Source organism: Amblyomma maculatum, chromosome 7, assembly GCF_055883805.1.
Source record: "Amblyomma maculatum isolate TAMU_Amacu chromosome 7, ASM5588380v1, whole genome shotgun sequence".
In the NCBI taxonomy this organism is placed as follows: domain Eukaryota; kingdom Metazoa; phylum Arthropoda; class Arachnida; order Ixodida; family Ixodidae; genus Amblyomma; species Amblyomma maculatum.
In genome coordinates, this window is record NC_139350.1 from 118,809,732 (window position 1) to 118,833,313 (window position 23,582).

Sequence of the window (23,582 nt, forward strand, 5' to 3'; positions counted from 1 at the left end):
GCTATGAGAGACGCCGTAGTGGCATTGATGTTGATTGATTTGATTTGTGGGGTTTAACGTCCCAAAGCAACTCAGGCTATGAGAGACGCCGTAGTGGCGGACTCCGGAAATTCCGACCACCTGGGGTTCTTTAATGTGCGCTGACATCGCACAGCACACGGGCGCCTTGCTTTTCGCCTCCACCGAAAAGCTGCCGCCGAGGCCGGGATTCGATCCCGCATCCTTGGGAACAGTAGTCGAGCGCCGTAACCACTGCGCCACCCCGGCGGGGTATGCATTTGATGTCCTGAGCAGACTGTGAGAGGTGGTATAGCGGAGGGCTTGAAATTACTGTTGGCCATTAGACACATGTCGACATAGCACAGCACACGGGCATGTCTGCATTTCACCTCCATCGCAAGATGCCTTCCAAAAACATTTAGATCAGGTGTTGAATGCAGGAGTCACCGCAGTGTCCAGGCAGCATCAATTTGGAAATGCACTGAATTCATCATTCACAGGCAGCCTTAGGTTAGTTCTAAAAATGCATTCTTTCTGTCAATAAACAAATCTGTTTTGTTATAGCTTATATGGTTAACGTCTCATAAAGACTTATGCTATGAAGGGTGCCATAGTGGAGGTATCAGACAGTTTCAACCATCTGGAGTTATTTAACATGCACTGACATCACACTGTAATCATGCTTCTCGCCTCCACTGAAAGTTGGCCACTGCAGCCGGGATTGATCTCGCATCCTTGTAATTGCCGAGACATTGCGGTCAGGTGCCATGGTTATATGAAGCCACAGCAGAAGACCCAAGATTAATTTTGACTGCCTAGGTTTTTTAACTGCACATTCTGCAAAGCGCATGGGCTCCTTTTGCATTCTGCCTCCATTAAAATGCACCTGCTGCAGCCCACATTTGATTCTGGCATCAGAATGCTACACAGCTATTGGGTCGGTTCAGTGGATTGTATGAGTAGCTACATGTGAGCAAATGCACGTATGAAACAAGCCAGGCATATAGTAACAGTCTCATATTGTATATAGGTCTGTCAATTTCACCGGTCCACTGTCAACAGTTAAATACCATAGCCACTGCAGTGCAGTAGGTGATTGTGTGTGTTTCATATCCTGCAGCACTTTGCTTAAAGTAGTAACCAGTGTAGTATGTAACTCGGCTGATCTTGTACATTGAAGGTGAGCTACATCATTGGGTGGGGTTGCTTATTTCACATTGTGCATTTTGTTATAAACCAAGAGATCAAGTACTAAATGTCTGTTTTGTATCCTGATGCACTGACCGATGTGGATGTCAATTACATATATATCAGTGTTTTGGTTTGCATATTCTGGGCATTTTAATGAGGCTGAAAATAATAGCTTGATATGGATTATGTGGTAATTGTGATGGTGACATGAAGTGCCTAACAGTAAGGAATTAATCTCAGGTTGTTTAATGCAGCCACCAAGAGTGTTATAATACCATACCTGCCAACTCTCCCGAATTGTCTGGGAGTCTACTGAATTTTGATTACATGTCCCGATTGTACTGTCGCAACCTCAAATCTCCCTAAAAGTGCTTGCCACAGCCCAGCATATTTTAATTTTTTAAATGCTTTTTTTGTGCACTATCCTATCATAGCCATGCCAGAAAGCAGCGCAGAAGCAATTAGTCACCAGCATGCACCTTGAATCCAGGTTGCGGCCCCCGCACTGCCACGAACGGTCGCTGCCATTTTGAATTTTCCAAATTGGCTCGTCTAAGTCTGGCTCTTGCGTTTAGCAATCCAGTCGTTATATGATTGTGAGTGCGCTAGCCGCGCTAGGCTTCAGTTGGCTTTCTCAGGTCGTCGAGTGAAGTGTGGAACACCGAACTTCTCTCTGTGCTTCCTCGAGTTGGAACGATCGATAGCACTTTCGAAAGCCAAGAAGTAGTACTTGCAAATATTTCGGTAATCGTACATGGGAGGAACTTAGTTTCCATGCTTTGATAGTTTGCAAGAATATGACTAGTATGGATTCTGTACCACATACGCCTGTGATATGAGAGTTTTGCACAGCGGCAAGAATGACATCAAGATACACATCGCTTCACAAAGGCATAGGTTCATGCTGCAGACATGCAGGGCACAATCTGCAGTTTCTTCCAACACAGAGTTCCTCTTCACTAAGTTTGAGTGAAGGCAAAAAAAAAAATGCGCAGAAAACAAATATCTGCTCTAACCAAGAGTGCCAACGACGGTAGTCACTGCACAAGAATTCTCAGCCTAGGAAGACATCTTCGCACTTGCTAAAAATTAATGCCATCCTCACAGTCAAATTTGTTTGCTCTACTACGTTCAAGGGAACAAGCGAACGATGCTGCTTCCGCCGGGGCTATGCGAAGGCGCTCAGCATCTGTCAGGCTCCTCACAGTCCTCTGCTCTTGCAGAGGAATCCTATTACTTGTCAGTGACCGCTTGCATCTGACTGGTTGTGTGGCAGCTTAAGTTGTTTTCTTTTTTTCATAGCAGCAGCAATGCTGCAGCCAGTGCGCGTCATCGTAGCAGTCGCCAACTTCGATAAATGATTCGGTGAAGCACTTTTTTGCTGAATGAGTCTGTCTAATACCTCAACATAAGCTTATACTGGCCCAGACCAAGGTGTATAGGAAAGCATCCTACACCAGCAGTTCAATGTGTGTTATCCCACTTAGTTCGTCATGTGGGCACAATTCCGAGAGGTGGTGCCACAGTATGTCCTCGCGCCCAATACTTGGAAGAGTTTCTGATGATGCAACATAGAGATAGTTCAAAATAAACTAGTGGGTGGCCACTCTCGCCTCTTTTCAGTGTGGTCAGCCTCAATAATTTCCGAATTGCTAAATTACCCCCCCCCCCCCCCCCCACAGCAGTCTCCCAAATTTTCATGTGGCTAGATTGGCAGGTATGTTATACAAATTACATAATAAGGAAGAACAAGTAGCCAATGTTTGTAGTCAACAAGTAGTCACTGATGTCAGAGAATATAATGTTTGCTATAATATATTGGTATGTATGTTCAGAACCGTTCAATAAGGCTGACTTGCAAGGTCTATTTTCGTCGGGCTTCAAGCACTTTCTTGGTGACATAGGGCACTAAACTAAAGAAGTATTCTTGTATGAATCAGCAACTTTGTGTTCAGTGCAACCTCCACAATTGTTATTGTAGATCATTCAATATGTAGCTAGACACATTCTTTTTTATGCTTGTGATCAATCTTGAATAAGTTGTGACGAAAGTTTGAAGATGTAAATTATGCTTTTGTTTCTTTTGCTTTTTGTCATTTCTTACCAAACTGAAACTTAGTATTTTTTCTCACAGACACATTGTTCTTTAGTTTGCATACTGTGCATCTGATGGGTATATGCAAGCTTTAATATTCAAATGGGTTTTTTACAAATAGTTTTCTTTTGCATTGTTGTGTACCTGATTTGATGTGCAGATATGATTCATCATGCAAATAAATCTCGAATGTGGTCGATATGTAGTTTGCTTGGATTAATTCCTTAACCCTGCTACAGCTGGCATGTGCACAGCTCTTTTACAAATAAAATTCAGTTTAGTGTTTACGGGCAATTCAATGTCTGAGGTTCATTTGAAATAAAAACCCACAAAATATGAAATATATGCTATCTTTAGTTGGGGCATCAGCAGGAAACTACTACTTGGCATTGAGAAACCAACAGGTCACTAAACACTCCAAAACAATCTGAGCTGGCACTACAAATGAGAAATGGCAAATTACAATTTCAACATGATACTGACCATCTTAATTTTAGATTCCAGTTAGAAATCAGACAATTTAGGTTTGGTACTTCAAATGGAAAGTAAACTGGAAAATGAAAGGTCCTCCATTTAGAACTGAAGCTTTTGGGAATGCCCATTCCACTGGGAAATTAATTTAGTACTTGAGAGTTACCAATTAATAATAATGCAGCCATATAAAATAGCCATTTACAACTTGTAGTGCCTATTGGCTTCTGAAAATCGCAAATTTTGTGACTATTTGGAATGTGAAATTCCATTTGGATTTTCAAAGTCCAAATGGCATGAACATTTGGAATTTGAAATTCCAATTGGATTTTCTTTTTTCCAATGGGTGTGACCAATTGGAATGTGAAATCCCAATTGGATTTGGAATTTCCAATTGGTGTTGCCATTTGGAATTTGAAATTCCAATTGGGTTTTCATGTTTCCCAATTGGAACCCATTGGCCCAATTGGAAATCCCAGTGAATCCCAATTGTTTTTTTCGAAAACACTCTCAACACAGACAATATATGACAACATCTTTATCAATAGCATTCAGAATAGTACTGCATGATCTGAACACTTGTTTGCAAGCTGGCTAACTCCCGTCGAGTTATAATTTCTAAAGTTATACAAATGTCTAATGCTTGGTTTGCCAAAAACAAAGCGAAGGAACTGTTGTCGATGCCCAGTGGCTGCTTGTGAAACAAAGATGCCCTTGCTGTTGGCCTGTTTCTAGCCTTTATTTAGGTTAAGAGACACATCTCGACACGGCTAAAAGCAACAAGACACTCTCAACACAGACAATATATGACATCTTTATCAATAGCATTCAGAATTGTACTGTGTGATGTGAACACTTGTTTGCAACCTGGTTAACCCACGTCGACCTATAATTTCTGAAGTTATACAAATGTCTGGCTCTAGGTTTTCCAAAAACAAAGTGGTCATACTGCTGTTGACGTCCAGTGGTTGCTTGTGAAACAAAGATGCCCTTGCTGTTGACCTGTTTCTAGCCTTTATTTAAGTTAAAAGACACATGTCAACACAGCTAAAAGCAACAAAACGCTCTCAACACAGACAATATATGACAACATCTTTATCAATAGCATTCAGAATAGTACTGCATGATCTGAACACTTGTTTGCAAGCTGGCTAACCCCCGTCGAGTTATAATTTCTAAAGTTATACAAATGTCTGACGCTTGGTTTGCCAAAGACAAAGCGAAAGAACTGTTGTCAATGCCCAGTGGCTGCTTGTGAAACAAAGATGCCCTTGCTGTTGGCCTGTTTCTAGCCTTTATTTAAGTTGAGATAAAGCTCGACATGGCTAAAAGCAACAAGACACTCTCAACACAGACAAAATATGACAACATCTTTATCAATAGCATTCACCATAGTACTGCGTGATCTGAACACTTGTTTAAAGCTGGCTTATCCCCGTCGAGTTATAATTTCTAAAGTCATACAAATGACTGACGCTAGGTTTGCCAAAAACAAAGTGAAGGAACTGTTGTCAATGTCCAGTGGCTGCTTATGAAACAAAGATGTCCTTGCTGTTGGGTTATTTCTAGCCTTTATTTAGGTTAAGAGACACATCTCGACACGGCTAAAAGCAACAAGACACTCCCAACACAGGCAATATATGACAACTTCTTTATCATTAGCATTCACAATGGTACTGCGTGATCTAAACACTTGTTTGCAAGCTGGCTAAGCCCCGTCGAGTTATCATTTCTAAAGTTATACAAATGTCTGACACTTAGTTTGCCAAAAACAACGTGAAGGAACTGTTGTCGATGCCCAGTGGCTGCTTGTGAAACAAAGATGCCCTTGCTGTTGACCTGTTTCTAGCCTTTATTTAGGTTAAAAGACACATGTCAACACAGCTAAAAGCAACAAAACACTCTCAACACAGACAATATATGACAACATCTTTATCAATAGCATTCAGAATAGTACTGCATGATCTGAACACTTGTTTGCAAGTTGGCTAACCCCCGTCGAGTTATAATTTCTAAAGTTATACAAATGTCTAACGCTTGGTTTGCCAAAAACAAAGCGAAGGAACTGTTGTCGATGCCCAGTGGCTGCTTGTGAAACAAAGATGCCCTTGCTCTTGGCCTGTTTCTAGCTTTTATTTAAGTTGAGATAAAGCTCGACATGGCTAAAAGCAACAAGACACTCTCAACACAGACAATATATGACAACATCTTTATCAATAGCATTCACAATAGTACTGCGTGATCTGAACACATGTTTAAAGCTGGCTAACACCCGTCGAGTTATAATTTCTAAAGTTATACAAATGTCTGACGCTAGGTTTGCCAAAAACAAAGTGAAGGAACTGTTGTCAATGTCCAGTGGCTGCTTATGAAACAAAGATGTCCTTGCTGTTGGCCTGTTTCTAGCCTTTATTTAGGTTAAGAGACACATCTCGACACGGCTAAAAGCAACAAGACACTCCCAACACAGACAATATATGACAACTTCTTTATCACTAGCATTCACAATAGTACTGCGTGATCTGAACACTTGTTTGCAAGCTGGCTAACCCCCATCGAGTTATAGTTTCTAAAGTTATACAAATGTCTGATGCTTGGTTTACCAAAAACAAAGTGAAGGATCTGTTATCGATGCCCAGTGGCTGCTTGTGAAACAAAGATGCCCTTGCTGTTGGCCTGTTTCTAGCCGTTATTTAAGTTAAGAGACACATCTCGACACGGCTAAAAGCAACAAAACACGCTCAACACAGACAATATATGACAACATCTTTATCAATAGCATTCACAATAGTACTGCGTGATTCGAACACTTGTTTGCAAGCTGGCTAACCCCCGTCGGGTTATAATGTCTAAAGTTATATAAATGTCTGACGCTTGTTTTGCAAAAAACAAAGTGAAGGAACTGTTGTCAACGCCCAGTGGCTGCTTGTGAAACAAAGATGCCCTTGCTGTTGGCCTGTTTCTAGCCTTTATTTAGGTTAAGAGACACATCTCGACACGGCTAAAAGCAACAAGACACTCTCAACACAGACAATATATGACATCTTTATCAATAGCATTCAGAATTGTACTGTGTGATGTGAACACTTGTTTGCAACCTGGTTAACCCACGTCGAGTTGTAATTTTTGAAGTTATACAAATGTCTGGCTCTAGGTTTTCCAAAAACAAAGTGGTCATACTGCTGTTGACGTCCAGTGGTTGCTTGTGAAACAAAGATGCCCTTGCTGTTGACCTGTTTCTAGCCTTTATTTAAGTTAAAAGACACATGTCAACACAGCTAAAAGCAACAAAACACTCTCAACACAGACAATATATGACAACATCTTTATCAATAGCATTCAGAATAGTACTGCATGATCTGAACACTTGTTTGCAGCTGGCTAACCCCCGTCGAGTTATAATTTCTAAAGTTATACGAATGTCTAACGCTTGGTTTGCCAAAAACAAAGCGAAGGAACTGTTGTCGATTCCCAGTGGCTGCTTGTGAAACAAAGATGCCCTTGCTGTTGGCCTGTTTCTAGCCTTTATTTAAGTTGAGATAAAGCTCGACATGGCTAAAAGCAACAAGACACTCTCAACACAGACAAAATATGACAACATCTTTATCAATAGCATTCACAATAGTACTGCGTCATCTGAACACTTGTTTAAAGCTGGCTAACCCCCGTCGAGTTATAATTTCTAAAGTTATACAAATGACTGACGCTAGGTTTGCCAAAAACAAAGTGAAGGAACTGTTGTCAATGTCCAGTGGCTGCTTATGAAACAAAGATGTCCTTGCTGTTGGCCTGTTTCTAGCCTTTATTTAGGTTAAGAGACACATCTCGACACGGCTAAAAGCAACAGGACACTCCCAACAAAGACAATACATGACAACTTCTTTATCATTAGCATTCACAATGGTACTGCGTGATCTGAACACTTGTTTGCAAGCTGGCTAACCCCCGTTGAGTTATAGTTTCTAAAATTATACAAATGTCTGATGCTTGGTTTACCAAAAACAAAGTGAAGGATCTGTTGTCGACGCCCAGTGGCTGCTTGTGAAACAAAGATGCCCTTGCTGTTGGCCTGTTTCTAGCCGTTATTTAAGTTAAGAGACACATCTCGACACGGCTAAAAGCAACAAGACACTCTCAACACAGACAATATATGACATCTTTATCAATAGCATTCACAATTGTACTGCGTGATCTGAACACTTGTTTAAAGCTGGCTAACCCCCGTCGAGTTATAATTTCTAAAGTTATACAAATGTCTGACGCTAGGTTTGCCAAAAGCAAAGTGAAGGAACTGTTGTCAATGTCCAGTGGCTGCTTATGAAGCAAAGATGTCCTTGCTGTTGGCCTGTTTCTAGCCTTTATTTAGGTTAAGACACACATCTCGACACGGCTAAAAGCAACAAGACACTCCCAACACAGACAATATATGACAACTTCTTTATCACTAGCATTCACAATAGTACTGCATGATCTGAACACTTGTTTGCAAGCTGACTAACCCCGTCGAGTTATAATTTCTAAAGTTATACGAATGTCTAACGCTTGGTTTGCCAAAAACAAAGCGAAGGAACTGTTGTCGATGCCCAGTGGCTGCTTGTGAAACAAAGATGCCCTTGCTGTTGGCCTGTTTCTAGCCTTTATTTAAGTTGAGATGAAGCTCGACATGGCTAAAAGCAACAAGACACTCTCAACACAGACAATATATGACAACATCTTTATCAATAGCATTCACAATAGTACTGCGTGATTTGAACACTTGTCTGCAAGCTGGCTAACCCCCGTCGAGTTATAATTTCTAAAGTTATACAAATGTCTGACGCTAGGTTTGCCAAAAACAAAGTGAAGGAACTATTGTCGACGCCCAGTGGCTGCTTGTGAAACAAAGATGCCCTTGCTGTTGGCCTGTTTCTAGCCTTTATTTAGGTTAAGAGACACATCTCGACACGGCTAAAAGCAACAAGACACTCTCAACACAGACAATATATGACATCTTTATCAATAGCATTCAGAATTGTACTGTGTGATGTGAACACTTGTTTGCAACCTGGTTAACCCACATCGAGCTATAATGTCTAAAGTTATATAAATGTCTGACGCTTGTTTTGCAAAAAACAAAGTGAAGGAACTGTTGTCGACGCCCAGTGGCTGCTTGTGAAACAAAGATGCCCTTGCTGTTGACCTGTTTCTAGCCTTTATTTAGGTTAAAAGACACATGTCAACACAGCTAAAAGCAACAAAACACTCTCAACACAGACAATATATGACAACATCTTTATCAATAGCATTCAGAATAGTACTGCATGATCTGAACACTTGTTTGCAAGTTGGCTAACCCCCGTCGAGTTATAATTTCTAAAGTTATACAAATGTCTAACGCTTGGTTTGCCAAAAACAAAGCGAAGGAACTGTTGTCGATGCCCAGTGGCTGCTTGTGAAACAAAGATGCCCTTGCTGTTGGCCTGTTTCTAGCTTTTATTTAAGTTGAGATAAAGCTCGACATGGCTAAAAGCAACAAGACACTCTCAACACAGACAATATATGACAACATCTTTATCAATAGCATTCACAATAGTACTGCGTGATCTGAACACATGTTTAAAGCTGGCTAACACCCGTCGAGTTATAATTTCTAAAGTTATACAAATGACTGACGCTAGGTTTGCCAAAAACAAAGTGAAGGAACTGTTGTCAATGTCCAGTGGCTGCTTATGAAACAAAGATGTCCTTGCTGTTGGCCTGTTTCTAGCCTTTATTTAGGTTAAGAGACACATCTCGACACGGCTAAAAGCAACAAGACACTCCCAACACAGACAATATATGACAACTTCTTTATCATTAGCATTCACAATGGTACTGCTTGATCTGAAAACTTGTTTGCAAGCTGGCTAACCCCCGTCGAGTTATCATTTCTAAAGTTATACAAACGTCTGACACTTAGTTTGCCAAAAACAACGTGAAGGAACTGTTGTCGATGCCCAGTGGCTGCTTGTGAAACAAAGATGCCCTTGCTGTTGACCTGTTTCTAGCCTTTATTTAGGTTAAAAGACACATGTCAACACAGCTAAAAGCAACAAAACACTCTCAACACAGACAATATATGACAACATCTTTATCAATAGCATTCAGAATAGTACTGCATGATCTGAACACTTGTTTGCAAGCTGGCTAACTCCCGTCGAGTTATAATTTCTAAAGTTATACAAATGTCTAATGCTTGGTTTGCCAAAAACAAAGCGAAGGAACTGTTGTCGATGCCCAGTGGCTGCTTGTGAAACAAAGATGCCCTTGCTGTTGGCCTGTTTCTAGCCTTTATTTAGGTTAAGAGACACATCTCGACACGGCTAAAAGCAACAAGACACTCTCAACACAGACAATATATGACATCTTTATCAATAGCATTCAGAATTGTACTGTGTGATGTGAACACTTGTTTGCAACCTGGTTAACCCACGTCGACCTATAATTTCTGAAGTTATACAAATGTCTGGCTCTAGGTTTTCCAAAAACAAAGTGGTCATACTGCTGTTGACGTCCAGTGGTTGCTTGTGAAACAAAGATGCCCTTGCTGTTGACCTGTTTCTAGCCTTTATTTAAGTTAAAAGACACATGTCAACACAGCTAAAAGCAACAAAACGCTCTCAACACAGACAATATATGACAACATCTTTATCAATAGCATTCAGAATAGTACTGCATGATCTGAACACTTGTTTGCAAGCTGGCTAACCCCCGTCGAGTTATAATTTCTAAAGTTATACAAATGTCTGACGCTTGGTTTGCCAAAGACAAAGCGAAAGAACTGTTGTCAATGCCCAGTGGCTGCTTGTGAAACAAAGATGCCCTTGCTGTTGGCCTGTTTCTAGCCTTTATTTAAGTTGAGATAAAGCTCGACATGGCTAAAAGCAACAAGACACTCTCAACACAGACAAAATATGACAACATCTTTATCAATAGCATTCACCATAGTACTGCGTGATCTGAACACTTGTTTAAAGCTGGCTTATCCCCGTCGAGTTATAATTTCTAAAGTCATACAAATGACTGACGCTAGGTTTGCCAAAAACAAAGTGAAGGAACTGTTGTCAATGTCCAGTGGCTGCTTATGAAACAAAGATGTCCTTGCTGTTGGGTTATTTCTAGCCTTTATTTAGGTTAAGAGACACATCTCGACACGGCTAAAAGCAACAAGACACTCCCAACACAGGCAATATATGACAACTTCTTTATCATTAGCATTCACAATGGTACTGCGTGATCTAAACACTTGTTTGCAAGCTGGCTAAGCCCCGTCGAGTTATCATTTCTAAAGTTATACAAATGTCTGATGCTTGGTTTACCAAAAACAAAGTGAAGGATCTGTTGTCGACGCCCAGTGGCTGCTTGTGAAACAAAGATGCCCTTGCTGTTGGCCTGTTTCTAGCCGTTATTTAAGTTAAGAGACACATCTCGACACGGCTAAAAGCAACAAGACACTCTCAACACAGACAATATATGACATCTTATCACTAGCATTCACAATAGTACTGCGTGATCTGAACACTTGTTTGCAAGCTGGCTAACCCCCATCGAGTTATAGTTTCTAAAGTTATACAAATGTCTGATGCTTGGTTTACCAAAAACAAAGTGAAGGATCTGTTATCGATGCCCAGTGGCTGCTTGTGAAACAAAGATGCCCTTGCTGTTGGCCTGTTTCTAGCCGTTATTTAAGTTAAGAGACACATCTCGACACGGCTAAAAGCAACAAAACACGCTCAACACAGACAATATATGACAACATCTTTATCAATAGCATTCACAATAGTACTGCGTGATTCGAACACTTGTTTGCAAGCTGGCTAACCCCCGTCGGGTTATAATGTCTAAAGTTATATAAATGTCTGACGCTTGTTTTGCAAAAAACAAAGTGAAGGAACTGTTGTCGACGCCCAGTGGCTGCTTGTGAAACAAAGATGCCCTTGCTGTTGGCCTGTTTCTAGCTTTTATTTAAGTTGAGATAAAGCTCGACATGGCTAAAAGCAACAAGACACTCTCAACACAGACAATATATGACATCTTTATCAATAGCATTCAGAATTGTACTGTGTGATGTGAACACTTGTTTGCAACCTGGTTAACCCACGTCGAGCTGTAATTTTTGAAGTTATACAAATGTCTGGCTCTAGGTTTTCCAAAAACAAAGTGGTCATACTGCTGTTGACGTCCAGTGGTTGCTTGTGAAACAAAGATGCCCTTGCTGTTGACCTGTTTCTAGCCTTTATTTAAGTTAAAAGACACATGTCAACACAGCTAAAAGCAACAAAACACTCTCAACACAGACAATATATGACAACATCTTTATCAATAGCATTCAGAATAGTACTGCATGATCTGAACACTTGTTTGCAAGCTGGCTAACCCCCGTCAAGTTATAATTTCTAAAGTTATATGAATGCCTAACGCTTGGTTTGCCAAAAACAAAGCGAAGGAACTGTTGTCGATGTCCAGAGGCTTTTTGTGAAACAAAGATGCCCTTGCTGTTGGCCTGTTTCTAGCCTTTATTTAAGTTGAGATAAAGCTCGACATGGCTAAAAGCAACAAGACACTCTCAACACAGACAAAATATGACAACATCTTTATCAATAGCATTCACAATGGTACTGCGTCATCTGAACACTTGTGTAAAGCTGGCTAACCCCCGTCGAGTTATAGTTTCTAAAGTTATACAAATGACTGACGCTAGGTTTGCCAAAAACAAAGTGAAGGAACTGTTGTCAATGTCCAGTGGCTGCTTATGAAACAAAGATGTCCTTGCTGTTGGCCTGTTTCTAGCCTTTATTTAGGTTAAGAGACACATCTCGACATGGCTAAAAGCAACAAGACACTCCCAACAAAGACAATATATGACAACTTCTTTATCATTAGCATTCACAATGGTACTGCGTGATCTGAACACTTGTTTGCAAGCTGGCTAACCCCCGTCGAGTTATAGTTTCTAAAGTTATACAAATGTCTGATGCTTGGTTTACCAAAAACAAAGTGAAGGATCTGTTGTTGACGCCCAGTGGCTGCTTGTGAAACAAAGATGCCCTTGCTGTTGGCCTGTTTCTAGCCGTTATTTAAGTTAAGAGACACATCTCGACACGGCTAAAAGCAACAAGACACGCTCAACACAGACAATATATGACAACATCTTTATCAATAGCATTCACAATTGTACTGCGTGATCTGAACACTTGTTTAAATCTGGCTAACCCCCGTCGAGTTATAATTTCTAAAGTTATACAAATGTCTGACGCTAGGTTTGCCAAAAACAAAGTGAAGGAACTGTTGTCAATGTCGAGTGGCTGCTTATGAAGCAAAGATGTCCTTGCTGTTGGCCTGGTTCTAGCCTTTATTTAGGTTAAGAGACACATCTCGACACGGCTAAAAGCAACAAGACACTCCCAACACAGACAATATATGACAACTTCTTTATCACTAGCATTCACAACAGTACTGCATGATCTGAACACTTGTTTGCAAGCTGGCTAACCCCGTCGAGTTATAATTTCTAAACTTATACGAATGTCTAACGCTTGGTTTGCCAAAAACAAAGCGAAGGAACTGTTGTCGATGCCCAGTGGCTGCTTGTGAAACAAAGATGCCCTTGCTGTTGGCCTGTTTCTAGCCTTTATTTAGGTTAAGAGACACATCTCGACACGGCTAAAAGCAACAAGACACTCTCAACACAGACAATATATGACATCTTTATCAATAGCATTCAGAATTGTACTGTGTAATGTGAACACTTGTTTGCAACCTGGTTAACCCACGTCGAGCTATAATTTCTGAAGTTATACAAATGTCTGGCTCTAGGTTTTCCAAAAACAAAGTGGTCATACTGCTGTTGACGTCCAGTGGTTGCTTGTGAAACAAAGATGCCCTTGCTGTTGACCGTTTCTAGCCTTTATTTAAGTTAAAAGACACATGTCAACACAGCTAAAAGCAACAAAACACTCTCAACACAGACAATATATGACATCTTTATCAATAGCATTCAGAATAGTACTGCATGATCTGAACACTTGTTTGCAAGCTGGCTAACCCCCGTCGAGTTATAATTTCTAAAGTTATACAAATGTCTGACGCTTGGTTTGCCAAAGACAAAGCGAAGGAACTGTTGTCAATGCCCAGTGGCTGCTTGTGAAACAAAGATGCCCTTGCTGTTGGCCTGTTTCTAGCCTTTATTTAAGTTGAGATAAAGCTCGACATGGCTAAAAGCAACAAGATACTCTCAACACAGACAAAATGTGACAACATCTTTATCAATAGCATTCACAATAGTACTGCGTGATCTGAACACTTGTTTAAAGCTGGCTAACCCCCGTCGAGTTATAATTTCTAAAGTTATACAAATGACTGACGCTAGGTTTGCCAAAAACAAAGTGAAGGAACTGTTGTCAATGTCCAGTGGCTGCTTATGAAACAAAGATGTCCTTGCTGTTGGCCTGTTTCTAGCCTTTATTTAGGTTAAGAGACACATCTCGACACGGCTAAAAGCAACAAGACACTCTCAACAAAGACAATATATGACATCTTTATCAATAGCATTCAGAATTGTACTGTGTGATGTGAACACTTGTTTGCAACCTGGTTAACCCACGTCGAGCTATAATTTCTGAAGTTATACAAATGTCTGGCTCTAGGTTTTCCAAAAACAAAGTGGTCATACTGCTGTTGACGTCCAGTGGTTGCTTGTGAAACAAAGATGCCCTTGCTGTTGACCTGTTTCTAGCCTTTATTTAAGTTAAAAGACACATGTCAACACAGCTAAAAGCAACAAAACACTCTCAACACAGACAATATATGACAACATCTTTATCAATAGCATTCAGAATAGTACTGCATGATCTGAACACTTGTTTGCAAGCTGGCTAACCCCCGTCGAGTTATAATTTCTAAAGTTATACAAATGTCTGACGCTTGGTTTGCCAAAGACAAAGCAAAAGAACTGTTGTCAATGCTCAGTGGCTGCTTGTGAAACAAAGATGCCCTTGCTGTTGGCCTGTTTCTAGCCTTTATTTAAGTTGAGATAAAGCTCGACATGGCTAAAAGCAACAAGACACTCTCAACACAGACAAAATCTGACAACATCTTTATCAATAGCATTCACAATAGTACTGCGTGATCTGAACACTTGTTTAAAGCTGGCTAACCCCCGTCGAGTTATAATTTCTAAAGTTATACAAATGACTGACGCTAGGTTTGCCAAAAACAAAGTGAAGGAACTGTTGTCAATGTCCAGTGGCTGCTTATGAAACAAAGATGTCCTTGCTGTTGGCCTGTTTCTAGCCTTTATTTAGGTTAAGAGACACATCTCGACACGGCTAAAAGCAACAAGACACTCCCAACACAGACAATATATGACAACTTCTTTATCATTAGCATTCACAATGGTACTGCGTGATCTGAACACTTGTTTGCAAGCTGGCTAACCCCCGTCGAGTTATAGTTTCTAAAGTTATACAAATGTCTGATGCTTGGTTTACCAAAAACAAAGTGAAGGATCTGTTGTCGACGCCCAGTGGCTGCTTGTGAAACAAAGATGCCCTTGCTCTTGGCCTGTTTCTAGCCATTATTTAGGTTAAGAGACACATCTCGACACGGCTAAAAGCAACAAGACACGCTCAACACAGACAATATATGACAACATCTTTATCAATAGCATTCACAATTGTACTGCGTGATCTGAACACTTGTTTGCAAGCTGGCTAACCCCCATCGGGTTATAATGTCTAAAGTTATATAAATGTCTGACGCTTGTTTTGCAAAAAGCAAAGTGAAGGAACTGTTGTCGACGCCCAGTGGCTGCTTGTGAAACAAAGATGCCCTTGCTGTTGGCCTGTTTCTAGCCTTTATTTAGGTTAAGAGACACATCTCGACACGGCTAAAAGCAACAAGACACTCTCAACACAGACAATATATGACATCTTTATCAATAGCATTCAGAATTGTACTGTGTGATGCGAACACTTGTTTGCAACCTGGTTTACCCACGTCCAGCTATAATTTCTGAAGTTATACAAATGTCTGGCTCTAGGTTTTCCAAAAACAAAGTGATCATACTGCTGTTGACGTCCTGGGGTCTTGTGAAACAAAGGTGCGCTTGCTGTCGGCCGATTTGCAACCTAATTTTAGGGCAACAAGCCTCTTTCAAATTATCACATGACTCTAAGCCATTGTCCCTGTCAGTTGTATTCATTGTCTAGCTGTGATAACAAGTGTGCATAAAAATTGTAGGCAAGGGACTTTGCGGCTACTAACGGTAAAGAAAAGAGATTGTATTCTATACAGCCAATTTGCTAGCTTTTATATAACTGGGACACTTTGATATGACTTGATAGCAAACTGGTCACAATGCATAACATCAGTTTCAAAGTACTTTTAATTACATCACTTAACACCAATTAGAAGGCCGAATATTAGATATAGCAACTGAAAATTTGTATTATAAGTTGTACTGTTTTCAAATTACATTTCACTGCATCTTGAGTTATAAGAACAAGCGTTTAAGTTTTTCCGAGTAATGTAAACTGAACTGAAATCGAAAATGAAAAACAAACGCAATATTGTTCAAGTTTTCCCAGTCACGAACACGTAGGAAATTAGCACATATCTGAACGTTGAAAGAAAAGCATCCTTTTCTGTTCCTGAACATTTTTGGCATCGTCGCCTCCGGGACTCTTGATGCGGACGTGGGTACAATCCAGACACTCTGCCACTCCTGGAAAACCTCCCATCCTGTAAAATTCCTGCATAACTTGCGGGCCTTTCGTGCAGTCTGGGAGCTTTACGAGTGCCGGAAACTGTCTGGCCGCTATCATTGTTGTGACGCGCTCAACAATTCGAGATACCATGGGCTGTGAAATGTTGACCACGTCTCTACTGACTACCTGGAGGGTCCTGGCGCCGTAAAAGCGCAATGTCACCAGCACTTGCAGGAGCGGCGGCACGGGGCAGCCACGGTCATCTGTGTTCGCTTGAAGCGGCAGCATTGGCAGCAGCTGCACAATGGCCTCTTTTGAGAATCGGTACCGGGAGAGGAACTCGCCATTGTCGTACTCTTCCATTGGGTTGGTGCGGTCCCTCAGTATGCGCCGTGATGCTGTCACATATGGGCGACGTTTGCGGCTTTCGATTTCTCTTGCGAGGTCTACAAAGTCGACGAACGCCGAGAAACTTTCAGAGTGGGTAGCCATCTTGGATCTCATAAGGGGCGCGCGTTAAGATAGCTCCTAAGCTAGCTTGAAAATGGCAACTTTTCGTTAAGTTTAAGATCGCCGAAAGGTTCGGTTTAAGTAGAAGTTCGGTTTCTGAAACACGTTAAGCCGCTGTTAAGTGCATGGAGTGAAAAGATAAGTGTAAGGCCATTTTGTGAATACAGCGAGGACTTCCAAATTTAGGTGGGCCTCCTTAATTGTTTGTCTAGTTGACGGGCGTCATGTCCATTTTCATAGTGTAGAGCAGCAGTCAGCCTTGGACCCGAGAGGTCTAGTGTGTACAAAGAAAACAATGCTGTTTGGTCTTCAGTTGATACAGGAGTATTTTGTACGTGCGCACCCTGTCGCAGTTATCGACATAAGACCTGTACTTCTTCCACATTTTGCCACTAAAAGAGTTGAAAGCGTTCTGGGTCGCGTTTCTTTAGTCTAGTGAAAGCAAAAGAAAAAGAATATTGGTCATACTAAAATTAGGGTTGACACCAATGTGGATGAGCTTCCGACAAGGTCAAGTATCGGTGGTCGACAGGCTAAAATTTTGGGGTACGGACAACGGAAAATCGGTGCCCTGATCTTGGCTCTCGGCTCTCGATGTCACTTCAAGGCCGCCTACATGCTTAACAGAAAAAAGTTGATATTCGATCGTTTTCAAGCAGCCGCGAAAATTCTTAACTACGAAAAAACAACTAAGCTGCTGCATGTGCACTGTGCGGTACCAAACTCAGTCTAAACCTTATTGACAAATTTTAGGATGACCATCAAAGCATTTGTTCTAGCCTGTTGCTAGCAACCGTCGTATTAATGAAACTCCGCTCGTTAACAACTGCATATACTTTACTTCCGCTAAAATTAGTTTGAGGCGAATCTACATTTAACTGAGCATCGGTATGCTGAGAATATTCAGAAATCTTCAAATATATAGTAAATATTATGCCTAATATATTATGCCGTGTTGAGACACACGGTAATGAAAAGTCAAAAGGAATGTGAGGTCTATGCAGCAAGCGGTTTTTGTTCGTGCGACAAGCGCTCGTAATTTGCCCTTTCGTTGAGCGTACGAGACGCTAATTTATGTGGCTCGCGGTACAGTCAAGTGAGTCGCATGTCTTACTCGTGTCTTTATTCGATAACAGAGCGTGGAAAAAGCGCAAACTTAAGAGCGCGCGCGCGTGCCAGCCAATTTCCCGGACGGCGAAGGAGCGCTGCCCCAAAAAGCGTACCGTGTGCAGCTGGTGCAGCGCGCGCAGCCGGCGGGCGAGGCTATTCGAGGAGGAAAGTGCCGGAGTGGAGGAGAGTGTCGCTACTTTCGAATTATGGAAGGGTTTTAATGCACAGAACAGCGCAGCCCCCCATGGCCCAGGTTTTCTCCCCTATAGTCTGAATTCCTTCATGCTCTCTCGCGGACGCGTAGTAGGATGTACCTATGAGCTGAGGACATATAATGTGGCCATGAAGGAGTTTGTACAGAAAGATCATATCTACTCTGACACGACGGCCGTTGAGAGAAGGAAGATTCATTTGGATGCTCCTGGTGGAGAGAGAGGAGGAAGTTGCTCAAGGAAAGCGATATTGAAATATCTGTAAAACTTTTTTCTGGCTGTACTCTGTCAATCTAGTCCAAGTTCAATTTGCAAGTGCCATTCCAAACAACCGACGCTTATTCTAAGAGCGGCAAGCATATGAACAGGTACAGCTTTAAGAACGGAAGTGCAGTATGGAACTCTCTCGAAAGTCTGCAAACGAATCCGAGTATGTGCATAGCCCGCTGAGCAATGCGTTTAGTATGAGAGGAGAAGCTGAGCGTGCGTTCAAAAAGTACACCAAGGTACAGCAGAAGTAGTAGTAGTAGTATATGCCGTGCACCCCTTAGGTCATAAAAATGAGAATTACCATACGCATATAGCTCGCAGGCGCGCTCATATCTCGCTTGGCGTGAGCTGCACATACGAAGCAATAACACTGCATTTCAACGGATGCATTTCCAGTAAGGTTCTGCGCATGCTGGACGACTCTTCAGCCGCCTATTTTGCCGGGATGACATGCCAAAATAGAACGAGGAGATCGGTCCATGTTTTTTTTCCACAAAACGACGTCCCTCACTTCATCATTGCGACGAGCTAGTGAAGAATAATTACGTGCGGTGCTAGCCTATTCTAGGCCCTCGGACGGATGGATGGCTGGCTGGCTGGGATGGATGGATGGATGGATGGATGGATGGATGGATGGATGGATGGATGGATGGATGGATGGACGGACGGACGGACGGACGGACGGATGGATGGATGGATGGATGGATGGATGGATGGATGGATGGATGGATGGATGGATGGATGGATGGATGAATGGATGGATGGATGGATGGATGGATGGATGGATGGATGGATGGATGGATGGATGGATGGATGGATGGATGCACGCATTTTATTACCCCTCCTGGCCTCCAGCGCGAAAACACGTCCGGGTTTGTCAGTGTCTTGTTGTTGGCAAAAGTTAGCAGTGGGGGAGGTGTGTCCCCAGATGACTGACGTGTCTGTAGGCGGAACCAGAATTCATCCCGACATTGGGAACAAATTTGTGCATAAAATATCCGAGGGAGCCCTGGTTACCCTTCGCGCCAAATGTGGTCAGCCTGATGGCCGCAGGGCTGGGCCAGAAAAAGGTCAAATGCTTAAAGCGCGAACTACGCATTAAGAGTACTTCGATTGGGACAAGAGAGCAAGAGCAAGGGGTGAATTGCATTTGGGGAAGTCAAAATAACTTTAGTGCAAAAATATAAATGCAGATCAGTTACTTTAAGAAGGATAGAGAGATTTCAATAAATTTCGCAAGGCCAAAAGTGAGCGACTTTATCTACATTTAGAATAATCCAACCACTGCCATGTCCTATTCGAGGCGGTTCGCCCACAGTGCGCAAAGCGCTGCGGAGAACTCGTGGATACAGCAGAGTACACTCGTTCTATAAATTTCATTGCAACCGACAATATGAATTCGGGAAAAAAAGTTAGTTGGAAAGCAAAAGTAAAAGAAGCTAGCAGCTAGGCCATTTGGCTACCAAAGCTGAGTTCGCGAATCAGCGTAAAGTTGACGGTTTCAACATTGAAGAGTGCTTGTAATTCCAAACGGCTTCATCGGATCAGCAAACAGTGGACTTCGTGTAGAGAGAGGGATAGGGGTGACAGAGACATGATGGCAAACGTCATGCCTGCGCTGCCAAAGTTCGTTTGGTAACCCCAAGAGGGACCGTAAAAAAAAGTTGCAAACCAGCTTTAAGCCTTCGATTGAAGTTTCAGTGGAAGAAGCGGCTGGCTGAAGATGGAGCACGTACGTACACTTCACATCAGGTAGTGCCGTGCGATGGCCTCGATAAGCCGCAGGAAAGGGTCGCTGCAACGCTATCGCCCGTTAATTAACAAATACCACATCCACGTGAGGTACTAGTCCGTGAGGCCATCCGTCATCTGCCACCTGCTTCGTTTCAGCCGGTTATTCACTTTTTGCATGCACGCTCAATATTCTGTGTGTGCGCGCTAGTAAAGGGTTTACAAAAACCGTGTATGGTTCACAGTTTTGTGAATCAAGTTTAAGTTTACCCCATTTCCGTCCGCCAATCCCGGCACACACTGCTAGGCCGCCCACTCGTCGCTGAGGATGTTGGTCCCCGGACGGACGTTTGCGGCGATGATGGCTTCAAGTGTCGCTGAGTGCCGCCGGTTGACCTTACGAGTCGCCGCTCCTTTGTGGCCACCCATACAATGCCAAATTTCATGGGCTGCGATCGACCACACCGCCGTAATTGTTCTGCCTGTGTGCCGGAACGTTATCGCCTGCCAATTAAAAGGCGGCCTCTTGCCCCGCATGAGGCACTCATCGACGTGTGCACCTTTACCGGGACCGCCCATTGGCGGCTGCAGTTGGAGCTCGGCGCAGCAGGCTTTGCGGACGTAATTGCACCAGTCGATGCACGTTTAATTCGAGAGATCGTTGTCTTCCACAGCCCTGGTGCTGGTGATTGACACGTCCTTTGTCATGCAGTAGGTAATATAAAGGGCATGCGATCACGACAACTTCACATTTAGACAGCCGAGGCTGTCCTTTCTGCCTAAAAAACTTGCGGAGGTGCCAGCAGTCGCCTGAAGAGCTGCGGGCCTGTGCAGTGCAGCAGTGCCATGCAGCTGCGAAAGCTGCTTCCGGCATCTGTTGCACCGAAATTGAGCCCGTCGTCCGTTCGTCGACTTCCGATAGAAGACTTGTCCGTCGCAGGTCGGGCGAGCGCTGTTGAACCCCATTTAGCCCCACACTCCCCCAAAACTCCGCCGTCACCGGACGACCGACAGGGGCCGTCGAAGCTTTGGGTCGCACCGCAGATGACTGTGGTGCCAGTCGCAAGCTTCTCACCAAGTCTTCCTGGATACTTGCGTCATCCATGATTGGGCCAATTCCACAGAACTTGGGATCCTTCCAGGGGGTAGCCATCACGAAGATAGAGCAGTCGCAAAAAATCCAGAGAGATTGAAGGGAACGACTGGAAGACCAAGCTTTTTAGACCCTCGTGGCCAGGCTGTTTACGATTTCCTTGCCCTCACTTTCCAATTGGTGAGCCTCCCTCATTGTCACCCTCAATTTAAAAAAACATTTCCTGGCCCTCCCTCGGCCTCACCCAAACTTAGCAAACTGCTGGGCCTCACACACCCTCATCCTCATTTCAACTCTGCCCTCCCTCACCGTCAACCTCATGTTCAGCACCTTTATTAGTGTACTTATTTTTCATTACTTTCGATGTATGACACTGTTCTTGAGCCGAAGTAGGCGCAAACTATTCTTCTCTGCATCCGGTTTCGGCGGTGTCAAGCGATCATTTATGGTTAGCAATCTGAATTATTCAAAGCTAGCAATGTACTTAAAATAATCACAGCTGTGGCGAGTCACTCGTAATAGCCATTGGGTAATTGTTCCGAGAGCTGCTGACAGTGAGATATGCACTGCACGGGAAAACCAAGGGCCGTGAAACGTGCAAAAAACAATTCATTTCGACAGTGCCCTAAGAATCCAATCAAAGGCGAAACTGCAAGGAGGAAGGAAAATAGCCACTGCTGTAGTTCACCGTGCAAACCTGCCCACTGATTCACACTTCATATGTTTGAAGGAAATAGAGCGACGAAATACTCCACAGTTCACACTGCACGAAGAAGGAAATGATACGAACTTCTAACCAGCCTCTTGCGGAAGACATGAGGCGCATACGGCATACTAGACAACAGAACAACGCAATATAGTTCAAGTAACAGCAAAACCCTATCCCACTGAAGCCTAAATTTGTAGGCGTCCTTTCTCGATTGCTTCGATTTTAGGAAAAGGAGACACATCATGCAAGCCTGGGGCCACGTGCAACAGTTTCAGATGTGTACATGTAATGTCATTTGGCAGACGGTTGTTTGGGCATGGCGCCGCAAGTGCCACCTACGATCTGCTCCAATCGCGTCTCGGACGACTTCCTCCAGGAACAAACAGAAGGCACAAAGTCAAACACGTAATCTTGTTGCGCTTCTGATTATCACGAATGTCGCCGCACCTAAGACCGTTTTTCGTTTATTTTCAATTACTATTAAAGTTACATGAAAACAGAACGGGACAGCGTCTAACTAGAGCATTACGACGGGCAAGGTGAACAGGCCCCCGTTTCGTGCATAAGGCTTCATTATGCTTCCTAGAGAGCGTGCTTAAATCTAGGTTCAGTTATGAAAAAAATAATAAAAAAGCAGCGCTTTGCACTGGGGCAGAAATACAATACATATGCACTACGTAGCCCGAATCCGCACTCTTCATCAGTGCACATATGTTCACATCTCCTGACCGGCTCATTCAGGGCAGTATATCAGCATATTCAAAAGGCGGAAACCAGATCGCCTGCGCTATGAAGGCAAAAGCCGCAGAAGAATGAAACTCACCTCGAACCTGCATGACGTTGTGCAAACATTTTGCTTGGATCACGCATTTCCCGAAAATATCGTGGGAAACTACCACAATGGAAACTTATTCGCGCACATTGTGCACTGACATTCTGGAGCATATAGAATTTGCAACAGCGCACCAAAGTATTGATTTCAACATAAACGTCAACAACGTTAGTGGTCCGATCGAAAGCTGCACAGCAACACAGACACAAACTGAAGAGCTTGCCCACCCCTTCCTGCCGTTCGCTGTTCTAGTTATTTTTTTTTTAATTTTTGACGAGGTGAAAGGTGGGAGGAAGACCCCTCGTTTATACAGATAAAGTGGGAAATGAATGAATGGCGGTGGACTGAGAGCAATGCTGCCATGCGCACCCTTGTCTCCGCCCGGCGCCTCAGGGAGATCTGGTAAGACAACCACAGCTGGCACTTGAGTCTGACCGTGGACCGGCGTTTCTAGGAGTGTGTGGTCTGCCCGCGGCGCGGAAGAGTTTTTTTTTTTTTTTTCAAACAGCATTCCTAATGACAGCTGCCCTCGCTGTGGGGGGAGTGTAGCTTGTCCTCTGCGCATTGCAACAGGGAGCACAGCCCAGCGCACACTTGCTTGCTTCGTGCTTTATCTGTCGCCTGTCATGCGGT